The sequence below is a fragment of the Lycorma delicatula genome, chromosome 6, assembly GCF_047948215.1.
Source record: "Lycorma delicatula isolate Av1 chromosome 6, ASM4794821v1, whole genome shotgun sequence".
NCBI lineage: Eukaryota > Metazoa > Arthropoda > Insecta > Hemiptera > Fulgoridae > Lycorma > Lycorma delicatula.
In genome coordinates, this window is record NC_134460.1 from 147,762,263 (window position 1) to 147,775,102 (window position 12,840).

Consider the following 12,840-nt stretch of genomic DNA (forward strand, 5'->3'; position numbering starts at 1 on the left):
GCTTCAAGCCGGTGACGGGTGAAGCTGTGGGTGAACACAAATCTATAAAACGGGTGGAAGAGAAGGTTAAAAAACCTGGCTCCTTCGCCGCAGTCACTGCCGCGCCTGCGCCTAAGCGGATTAGTCCACCGTTGCCAGATCAGGCGCCGACGGCTAAAATTAATCGAGCGGCCGTGAAGGTGGTACCGCTAAAAAAAATAGGTCCGGGGACTTCGACGATAGCGACGGAGCTAACCCTGAAGAAAGTCCAGGACTCACGAAGGGAAGAGATCAAAGTCTCCCAGGTCACTAAAACAAGGGACCCCGGTAACATCTTGGAAGTCATAAGTGATCGGCAGGCGAAGCGGCTGCTGGAGGTCGACATTCTGACCAGGTCGAACAGTTGCCCATCTTCCGCCTGCGGAGGAGAATTTACAGTCTCGCGTTGGAAGCATGGCAGCAAGAATGGCACACCACGACTAAGAATACAAGGACCTACCTTGTATAGATTTGTACAGGACTTGGGGGGATGGTACGCTTCTAGTTCGTTTTTAAGGGTAACGGGAGCCCAAGTGCTCTCCAACCACACGAATTTGAACCAATATTTGTTTTGGTTCCACCTGGCAGCTGATGAGGTGTGCGTCTGTGGGGAGGTCCAGTCGAACGAATACATGATGTTCGACTGCCCGGCACTTGTGGAGGCCAGAACTCAGGCCACTCTGGAACTTAGAGGTCGAGGGGAAAATTGGCCACTCATAAGCTGCGAGTCAATGTAGCGTAAGCCGCATTGTCGGACCGTGTGGGAGTTCCATGATGCCGTCGCTTTGTTCAACCGGCATCAGTATTTTAAGGGATATAAGATTCCTACCGCTTGCTGTAGGAAGCTACCCTCGAGTAATGGCTTGCCATCGGTCAAATGTAGCTCCAAGCGCTATAATATGGTGGACGGATACTTGCTGGCATTCAGCGACCTAGGCGTGGCAGCAAATTGCTGTCCATGACGAAATAAATATTAATTTATTGACAAGTCATATATTTTAGTATGTAGTCAGGTTCCACCTACCCGTTTTAGTAATATATGACAAGTGAGCGGTGGGACACGCAAGCGAGTGGTGTAGGGCACCACGCTTATTCCGCTCACGTTAGGTAGCTCTAGAAATTAATTAGGATATCGGTCGCTAAACCGTTTTGAAGCCTAGTAGCCATTTGCGGTACGACCATTTGGTCTTATTCTTTAGGGCGACCGAATGGGATGGTGGTGGTGGGAGAAATGCCAGACATACCAAGATGTACATTGTCCACAGTTTGTCTACGGTTGTTAACCGTTTACCGTTAACAACCGTAAGGGATTAAAAGAAAGAGCGTAATACCTTTTTCCAATTCCTGTCGCTGCTCCTGCATTTTGTTTGTCTACCCAACTCCGCAAACTATATACAGTTTTACATAGGATACTACGTTTATTTGTTCGCCTAAAATGTTAAATAAACAAAATTTTTTATTATATTCTTAAATAAAAGAATGCCATGAAGATTAACAAAACCAGTATTTAAACAATTTTAAAGTAGAGTAATAAAGAAGTAGTATAGAAATAAATTTAATTGATTTTTACTTTCTCATCTAGATGCGCTATAGCTCTAAAAGGGAAAGTATTGTAATCGATCCGATTTGGGCACCTTCGGTTTTCCTCGGTTCTTGACACCTAAGGAACCCAAAAAACCGAAAGGAAATTTTCCGGATGTTAATGTACGTATGTGTGCTCGGTGTCGACCTCTAAACCACCTTATATATTCAGAACTACTGGACCGATTTTGACAAAACTTAGTCAGATTACTTCTATATGTGGGGCATTGATGTCATTAAATTTTCAACTTAAAAAATCAAGGGGTGAGGCTGTAGAGCAAGATCGTCCTCAGTATCTCAAGATTTCGCCTAATTAAAGTCGTCTTTTTCTTATGCATATTTGTTAACGATTAAAAAATAAAAATATTTGCAAAAAAATGTTTTTTGCAAAATCGCACTCAATAGTTTGGCTTTGTCTGTCAATAGTTTCGGGTCACCACCCGAAACTATTCTTTCAGACTAAGTCTTCAAACGGTTCCATATACGCATAGGATCGCTACCTTACTAAGCTCCAATAAATGAACAACTATTCTGCCGGCTAACAGAAGGTGCTAGCACGGTATCGCGATTAGAACCGAGGGGGCTGATCCGACTCCCATATGGCGTTTGCCTAAGAAAGAAGGAATAAATAATGACGGAAGGTAATGGAAGAAGAGGAGAGTCGACCGACAAAGAAAACGCCTCGGATCGGGCTTTTTTACAAGTTTGACCGGGACCGACAGTAATGTTTACATACTTAAAACGACTTTAAATATATTTGAAAAGTGAGCACAAGTTCACAATAGAAGAAATACTTAAAAGTCGCTAAAAAATATTCAAACCCCCTCCTTTTTTATCATTTCATACACAAAGAGCATTCATTAAAGTAAAGCTTCTGTTACATAAGTAACAAGGCCGGCTGAAGGCTCCGATTAAGTAAAGCCCTACAAAATTTCTGGAGACTTCCAGAATAATGTAAGAATCAATCGATTGAATTAGAGTTAAAAAAGGCCGCTGCAAGTAGACATACCTTCAGGCATTACATACGCTCGCTCTGATGCTTTTGTGTTATGCGCGCGCGCGTGTGTGAACATCTCTGCGTGTACACTGTGTAAGTAGGAAGTATGTGTAATTCACTATAACGTAAGATATTCAAAAAATGTTTTCATTATATGTTTTTTGCATCACGTATTTTCTTACCTGACCTGACTTTTGAAAACCGATTAATCAAAACCAATATTATCTCTCGATAGCTGCTTTATTAAAAAATTAATTATTCATCAATAATTAAAAAAATTTTTTAATCATTTCATAAAAAATAAATAAACATATAATACTTTCCGAACCAAGTATGCATAAAATGCTATAAATTATTATTTTTTGTTTAATTTTAACTCCAATTAATATAAAGCAGATACAACAGAGTAAATTAATAAAACTAATTTTAACATTTTCATAAAATAAGCGACTCAAAAAATATATAAAAGCAAATTACAATGTACACCTAATAAATCAAGAAAAGTTACTATAAAAAAACATTTAATGGTAAAAAAAATGTTCATTCTAAACAACAGCAAACTGATTAAAATAAAATCAATAACCTCTGCTTGTTTTCAGACATGAATTTTAGAATAACAGAACATGTAAATGAAATCGATAAAGATTATTTACAGACAATAATACATTATCTATCTTCAAAAATCAAGTTCAACCCAAATGTGAAAACACACTTTTGTGGAAATTCACCTGTTATCATTCTTGCAGTCGGTTGACAGATCATTTGTCCTAACGCTCTTATCTCAATTATCTTCTTTAAAACTATAAAATTACATTTTAATTTTTGTATATATTACTCAAATAAATCAATTAAATGTTCTAATTCATTATCTGCAAGCACATACATTCATATATATATATACATGTATACATAACACTAGCATACAGAATATGTAAAAAAACATATATATGTACTCATGTATTCACATACATACATACTCATAATTATTCAACTGCGTAACGACAAACAGATACAAGTAGAAAAAGATGACCAGTATAATGTGTTTGTTCATGAATCTGTGTGAACAAAAAATAATTAAGAAAATATAAAAGAATGCGAGACATAAATATTTTTTTTTTTTAAAACTGGAAATTTTAAAGTTAGTCATCAGACATTTATCTGCAAGCAGAGTCCTGAAACCCTTCATCCCATTTAAGAAGCTTATGACCCTAACCTTCAATAAGATCAATTCATCTTCTTTGTATTATTATAATTTTTTTAAAAATACAAATTTTCAATTATTCAATGTAAGATTAATCATTTAGTAGTTCTTATACAAGCTACAAGAGTACAAACAGACCTACACCAGTTTTTTGTTACTATAAAAATAAAAGTTATAAAATCCACATAATTCAATACCCAATTAAAAAATTATAAACCACAAAACCCTCATTCACAAACAACATCACTAGAACAAGTTACACGTACACAAAAAAAAACTATCACCATCAATTCTTCAAACATATGATCAATATCAGAGAGTCTTTAAATCTAATCTAAACACCAGCAATACAATAAAAACCCTCTATATTCCCGACAGCAGTTTCTGAATAAGTTTGATTCTGACCAAAAACTAGCTTTAAAGTCTTATTATTTCTTTCAGCAAAAATAAAACTATACTACCTTCAATTTAAAATATTTATATTTTAAGAAAATCTTAAATTATTATATTAATACTTTACAAATAATTCAAGAAATAGTAGTGTAAGTTGTTTGACTAAATTACTTTAAAATTTATACAATTACTTAAAAAAAAAAATTTACATTAAATAAAGTAAAATTGTGAAAAAATGAGAAAAAATTTATAGGGGACGAGGAGTTATTATCAGAACATATGGTATCTAGTATAAAGTACAGAAATGCAAAAGAGAAATGTGAACAAATCTTATGCAAGATGTACTTCATGAACGATACAGAAATTTCAATCATAAAAAGACAGAGGAAAAATAAACTACGTGTTAATAAATAAAATTTCTTATAAGTATGACGGGCAAAACAAAGAGAATTCACATTAGGGATATAGAAATAAGTCTCTGACAGCATTCAAAAAGTGTTGGGTACGGTAAAGAGAACAAGATTATGATCATCTGGGCACGTTAAGAAATGAAAGAAGAAAGAACAACACTGAAAATATTGAGTTGAGAGTTAAATGAGAACAGACTGAGAAAAAAATGCTAAATGAAAGTAAGAAAAATATTACAAATAGGAATGGAGAAGTAGAAAGTGTTATAAAGGAGGGATAAAACAAAACAAAAGTCTACGATGAACCTCTCGATCCAGAATAATACTGAATAACAAGAGAAAAGGTTGAAACTATAAATATTTTGGAATTTTTATATTTATGGGTGGGATGTATTACCTCCTACCTGTCTGATAAAGTTAGAAAACTCTTTGTATTCTGATAACATCTCATTTAGAGAAAGAGGTAAAAAAAAATTAAATAAATAGACTGAATCGAACTAAATAGAAAACAATAAAACTTGAACTGTATGTCTTAGAGATGATTTTCTGAGATAATTTTATTTAAAAAGTTTTTAATTTATTGTATCCACTTGTGTCTTTGATATTAATTTTTATAAATATTAAAAAAAATTGAGTAAAATTGTCATTAACATAACAAGGGATAACTCCTTGCAGGAAACCCAGATATAACTTGAAAAGAAAAATTTTCAATAATAAAAATTAAGATAATACATCACAATTTAAATACCATACATCACTAATGTATACACTGTCAATAAAGTTATATACAAATAAAATTATAAATCAGACTGAACAAATATAATAGTGCTACTGCACTAATCAAAAATATTTTAAAACAATTTTTTTTTTCTTTGCCCTTGTAATAGATGAAGAATACTAAATGAAATGATTAATTTTATTCATTTAGATACATTATTTACTTATTTAACAAATGGCTTTTCAGTATTCACACTTAACCAAATTTGATTAAGTAGTACATTAATGTAATAAATGTATACATAAAATACAAAACAGTCGTATAAATTCTACACATAAATACAAAAAATATTAAAGATAAAATTGTAGTAAAACAACAATTTTTTATTTCCTCAAGTCCTTTTGTTTATTTGATTACGAGGGTTACCATCAGGAAATCTTCTGGATTATCCTCATTCGTTCTGAGAGAGCAATCTTCATTTATATGTTTTACGGTCTGACTTGAAGCTGCAGTCACGATCTAGTGTCGGCAGACTATCCCGATTATGTAATGAGTCTGTGCACCTGCCATGCATCACCCTCAATCTGTTCAAAACCATTGCCTGATTATTCTACAGGACTGAACAAATTTGTAGTTTATGACCCAGGCCTCTATTTTTACCTAAAGTACTTTGATTTTACCAAAATATTACAAAAAATGTTGAGAAAATTCTTTTCTCAAGAAGAGTACTTGTGGTATTTTATTGTTAACAACATTGTTGCAACACAAAAAATCTTAAAAGACCATAATATGCATTAACTAATCTCCATCGCAGAAAGAAATCATCTTAGCCTTTCATCCAGAAGATTCTGGTTTTGAATCCTGTCAGGCTTGGCATTTTTATACTCCCAAAATTTTCACATATTCCCATATTCAAATTTCAAGCTTCTATATGATGAATCAATTATCCAAAAGATGCATGATTATCAACAGTAAATTATAATATATTTTAATATTGTATAAAAGAATTAAACAGTATTTTTTGGAATATTGTTCAAGAAAACCAAGTTTGTAATTTCTGAATTGTTGTACTTCATAATGAATGGTTGGTTAGATATCTAATGACTCTATTCATTAATACGTCAAGTAACCATTAAAAATATAAAAAATATCAGGGATGAGTAACACCCACCCTTTCTCCTACTCATCCTTTACTTTAACATCAGATATCTGTACATAGGGTAGAACTGGATTTTTACAATTTTCTTAAAGAGAAATTGGATTGAGCTTTCATTCAAAGCATCCCCAGAAAAATTAGAAAAAAGATTTCATTCCTATTAGAATAGATTTCTGTATTAAGTTTAATTTTTTTAATACATATTTTTGTCGTTACTTTTAGGATATGACACACTTTTCACCTTTTTTAATCATTTTTAATGAATAATGTTGTTACAGAATCCTTTGTTTTATATATATGTAAAAATGTTTCATTTTCTTTTCGAGTCCTTTTATTTAAAATTACCGACTGAAAAGTAATTTTTATTTTACGACTTGAATTAAATGTTATCAACGACCCACAATTACATTTTTTTAAATCATCATACATCCATTGTCCCTTACATGAATGAGAAGATGGATTTAACATTTATTTCATGAAGATGACATAACCATTCAAAAGTTTCACAGAAACAACATACCAAATCCATCATAATCTCCTCTTAGAGCAGTCAACAGTCAAAAAGATGCTATTTTTAAAAAAAATAATAAAGCTAAATTCAAAAAAGTGGGCTGAAAATTTATTTAGTGCCATTAAAAGATTAAACAGAACAGTATCATCTACACAGATATATAAAAACAACTCATAAATAGTAATTTTATTACAAAATAATCATTAACTATTGCACAATCAACTTTGATCATTATTATTTAATTATTTCATAACAAAGTATCATTTCAAAGGGTTTTTCAGTATATACAATGTGTTCCAAGAAGAGGTATTCACTTTTGATTTATCACTCACCCATCCCCCTATCAATTTTATTGAAACTTTACAGACCTTTAAACGAAGGTTCTAAAAATGTTCTAAGAAAATTTTTATATTCTAGGATTTATAGAAACAAAATGGCGGCTTTCATATAAAAATATCAATTTCAGATAAACCACATTTTTTATTCATTACAAAATAGCAGGTAAAAATAATTAAAACATGATAATTAGAACTAGAATAATTAAAAACAGTTAGATAATTAGTCACAGTAATGACTAATAATTATTAACTTGTTTTATACAATTTTAACAGCTGTTTAACAATACATCATATTTAATCATTTTTACCAGTTATTTTGTAATGAATAAAAAATATGGTTTATTTAAAATTGATGTTTTTATTTGAAAGTCGCCATTTCGTTTCTATAAATCCTAGAAGATTAAAATTTTCACAGAAAATTTTTCAAATCTTCATTAAAAGGTCTGCAAAGTTTCAGTAGAATCGGTGAGGGAGTGGGCAAGTGATACAAAATCAAAAGCGTATACCTCTTCTTGGAACACATTGTATATATAATAATTTAGAGAAACAAAATTTAATTTTCTATTATAGAAGAATACTACTTGCAAGAATAGAATTTTAAAGAAAGCACTAATAACTACTTATTCATTCTTTACAATTATATATCCTCCAGCTGCATCTTTTTTATTTGTACAAACTAGTATATTGCTGTTATGATGACTTTATAATTAAAATAATATTAATAATTTTAATTACAGTACTGTCTAGTCCATAATAATAACTAATATATCAGTCACATTATCATTCAAATAAAATAAGTAAAAACAGAACACTTTGACCTAAGATACAGAGATGTAGGTGTCTAGTGTTATCAGTTTGATAAAAGATATCGATATATTGCACACTTAAAAATTCATACAAATGTAATTTATTTACTCTAAAGTAACTTACTACTTACAAAATAACTTAAGTATATATTATAAACAACAGTTCTGGTTTTACTATCATCTTTACAATAACTAATAAAACTAAAACTAAATTAATAAGCTATTAAAACAGTGAAATACAATTAAAAAATTAATAATTATCTAATACAAGGGTTATTTACTTATACTACTTACAAAGAAAACTAGCTTATTCTTTTATCAATGAATAATGACACCCTGTTACCTGTTCACAATGAATTCACAAACAGCTTCTTGTTCTTGACTATAGAACATATCACGATCACACATTTATGGCAAAGCGGAATACGCTTGTGAAGTATGTTTCACTCTTGCACATGACTTTGCCAGTCCTTGGCAGTATTTGTATCGCTGGGCCTGACATGAACTGTCATAAAAGCAGGTGATCCATTGTTTTATTTATTCAAGTATAAAGGTTTCTACTGTCTGGATCTTCTACACCATTCTAAAACTTCTTTCAATTGTTCTCCTTTTAAATTTATTTATTTATTTACATTCTTAAATTTTTTTCTCTTTCTTATGCAAACATTTCCCATCACTAGAGCCTCTCCATGTGACACAAATACTTTAAATGTGTGCGTTATCCTCTTTTTTTATTACATTCTGTGACAGTAAAATTAGCTGGTCAAGGTCAGGAAGTTTTTTCATATCATTTCATTTATTCCATCTTCTTAATTAAAATAAGATAATAAATTTAAAATAAAATTACTAAAAATGTTTATTAGGATTTGATGATTGCTTGAAGCTAAGAATTTTGTACAATTTGAAACAAGTTAACAATTTTAGAAAATTTGAAATTATTCTTAGTACATTGTTTAAGTACCACATCTACACTATATTTTATGACAAAATTCAATCATCATTATATCTGCTCTCCAGCAGTCCATGTACCATGTGAGTCTCCTATATTCTCAGTTAAACTTTTCAATTCCAGATAACTCATGTTTCCTTTTAGATTGTCTATAATCAGCTCCAATAGAAGCTGAATTTAATGTAGGCTATCTGACACTTTTAAATATTTGTTAGGTAAATAAAGATAAAGTTTGTAATTTGTAACTCACATTAATAAAATTTCAAATAAATAACCTTTAATCTACTTCAGTCTCTTTTCTTTGCATCTTCTACTGATCCTTATCCTTCCTGCACTCCAATCATGATACATCTCAGCCAGTAGTTTTCCTACTCTTACTCGTTCTGATTAATCATGTATTTTCATTTACTCTCATTACGTTTCATTCTTCACTCTGTTAACTTAATCTCTTTATCTAACGACTCCAACCTTTTTCTCTTTTTCTAATCATCCTCATTTCACATCTGTATAGAAGTACACTCCAAACATAAACCTTTGCAATATGCTTCTTCAAGTTTAACCTCATACTACAAAATGTTTGTTTCTTTCTGCTAAATGTCTTTTTAGCCATCACTAGGCTTGATTTAATTTCATTTTTACTTTTTCAATATTCTGTTGACATGTCACCTAAGTACTTGTACTGTTTTGTTTATTTAATTCTTCTCTCTACTGTGTAGACATTATTGGCCTGTTTCCCAACTTCATATTCCTAATTTTTTTATTTTCCTGTCACTTAATTTTCTTTCTATATTTTATCATATCTTCCAAATTTAAAATCAATTGAATTTCCCATGCATCATCCTTCGGAAAACATCATATAATTCACAAACCTTTCACAATTTCTTTCATTCCTCATGCACTGATTCTTTAATTTTCTTCTGCGTCATTTTTATCATATCTTTAAAAAAATATTAAACAAGATCGATGATGGGTGGCAACCTCACCTTACTCCTCTTCCTAGATCAAACTGCTCTCAGTTTAAGTGACTATCCTTTGTATCTTCATAGCTGTTTTCTGATTCAGGTATAAATTCTTTAATTAATCTTTTATCTTTTCAATCTACTCTTTGGCTTCTTATATTTTCACTAAAATTCAGAAGATCAATTGATAAGATATGACAAGTTTGGTGCCCGGTTCTTGCTTTTAAATGAACTATCTGAACAGAATAGTACTCTTATGAGCAAAAAAGGTGTACATAATACATTATTTCCTCTAGAAAAGAGTACATTGATTTGGTCCTGTAAGCTATCTTCCCTAGTCATGATTTATGATCATAAATCCCTTATACATAGCATTCTATCAGAAAAAATGCGATTGGTAAAAATTAATGATTGGTTGGTACAACTCTTTTATTGATTATTCCTGACGCAGTAATAATTTGATAGAAATTGGTCTTTTCTACAAAAAAAAAAAACAATCTATTAAAACTGGCAATATTTTTACCTCATTTAAACTACATCTAATTACAACTGGTAAAAAATTAACAGAAAATAAATAAATAATGAATTTTAAAAAGATCAAATTATTCATTTACGTTAAAAGCAATCAAAAATGTTATTCTACAAAACCAGATGAGAATGCATAAGTTTATATTGCCAGAACGAACTTTAGTTAACTTTGAGAGTACTGTTACTTATATTTAATCTATTTAAAATAATTTTTAACTTAACACTTTAAATAAGAATAAATAATATGACAGTAAATTTAATAATGATAATACAAATATTTTGTAATAATATTAGTAAAAATAATATGCAATAATTACAGAGTAGTTAGAGAATCTCAAGAAGGAAATAAGATAAATAAAATGGGCATATTAAGGCTGAATAAAGTTAAATGGAAAAGACAGAGTGGAGATGTTACCATATTCTATTCTGGAAGAAAGAACAGGAAAAAATGGGATGTCAATAATTATGAGGAATAAACTACCAAATGGTGCAGAAAGTACATTACATAAATGACAGACTAATATTGTTAAAAACTGGGATGTTAACAAAAAGTTACAGTAAAAGTATATGCCAACATTGAATTATGAAGAAGTGTATCAGATAATTGAAGATATAATAAAATATCAAAAAATGACTAATGTAAGATCCTGAAGGGAGACTGGAATGCTGTGGTCAAAGAAGGTGAAGAGGGAATGCAGTAGGAAAATTTGTCTTAGGAATAAGGAATGGAAGGGAGAACAGATTAGTAAAATTTTGCCAAGTGTAAAAATTATTTATAACCAACACTTTGTTTAAAAACCATAAAAGAAGAGATATGCATGGGTATACTTGGTGATAAAGCTCGCTGTTAGGCAGACCTTATCTTAGTAGATAAAAGGTATAGGAATGATGCTATAAAGCCAGTAGGTAACCTAGTGCAGATATCAACAGTGATCATGTGCAACTTACACGTTGAAATGAAAATATCTTTAAAGAAGGCAGAGAAAGTGAATTTAGTTGGGTAATGGAACTTAAAGAAGTTAATGATTTTTTTTTTTTTTTTGAGGGCGAAAAACGGTTGAACGTTATCATCGCCCGGAATAAATAAAAGTAATTAAAGCTGTTAGATAAAATTAAAACTTAAAACTACTATCACAGGTAAAAAAATAAAAGAAAATACAATTTAACAAAATCCGGAATGGGTGTAGACGGCCTATTCTCGGATAACAAAAACACTAAAAAAAAAAGAAAAAACACTAACATGTAACTTAAAACTAGGTTAAAAACTAACATATTAAAAATAAATAAAACTTAAAACTAATATGTTTAAAGACTTACAACTAATATCACAGACGAATTTGTAAAACATAAAAGTAAAATAAAAAAATTAAATATATATATATATAAAATTTGACAAATTCCGATAGGGAGTGTAAAGCACTACACGAGTCACTGCAATTAAGAATTTTTCTATATTTAGGGTTAATGATGTTTAGAGCCTTATTTATAGCGTATAGTTCAGCGGTAAACACACTCGTAATACCGGGTAGACCAAACATATAAGTTCTTTCATTGACAACAAATGCACAACCAACGGTATCGTTTTTTTTCGATCCATCAGTGTATATAACTGCGTCTGGTTTCACCTTGGAGAGAACACACTGAAACATTTGCTGGAAGACAATAGGTAGTGTTAATTGTTTATTGTATGTCGTAAGGTCAAAAGTAAAATTTATAAGGTTTATTCTCCACGGAGGATATGAGCAAGGATACGAAGGAAAGAATGACGGGTGTCAACATTTATATGCTGCAGCAGAAGCCGGGTACGGACACCTACAGGTGCAGTACGACGTGGATGGTCCTCATACTTTCCTAGATTAGGATTTCTAAAGACTGAGTCAAGAACCGGGAGATTTGGCTGTCCTCCGAGACGAGCAAAATAAAATAATAAAAGCTGATCTCGTCTATCCCAAAGTGATGGTGCACCACAGTCTACAAGTAAGCTTGCGATTGGACTTGATCTAAACGCGCCTTTGGCAAGCTGAAGGAAAGCATGATGTACACTATCCAGCATTTTAAGCACGGTTTGACGAGCTGAAGAGTAGGCGACACAACCCAACCATAATCTAAACGGGAGCGAACAAAGGAATAGTAAAAACGTATCATACATGACCTATCGGCTCCCCAGTTGGTGATAGTAAGGACTCGCATCATATCTAGAAGTTTGGAACATTTTGATTTTAATTCTTTTATATATTTGATCCAAGTAAGTCGGCTATCAAAAAATAAACCTAAAAAC

At 31.2% G+C, this 12,840-nt stretch overlaps 1 protein-coding gene across 1 annotated transcript in view; it reads left to right on the top strand.

Annotated features, from left to right (window-relative positions):
* Positions 1 to 12,840, top strand: part of 7B2 (Secretogranin_V domain-containing protein 7B2) — a 91,739-nt gene that overhangs the window by 50,400 nt on the left and 28,499 nt on the right. The window lies entirely within an intron of this gene.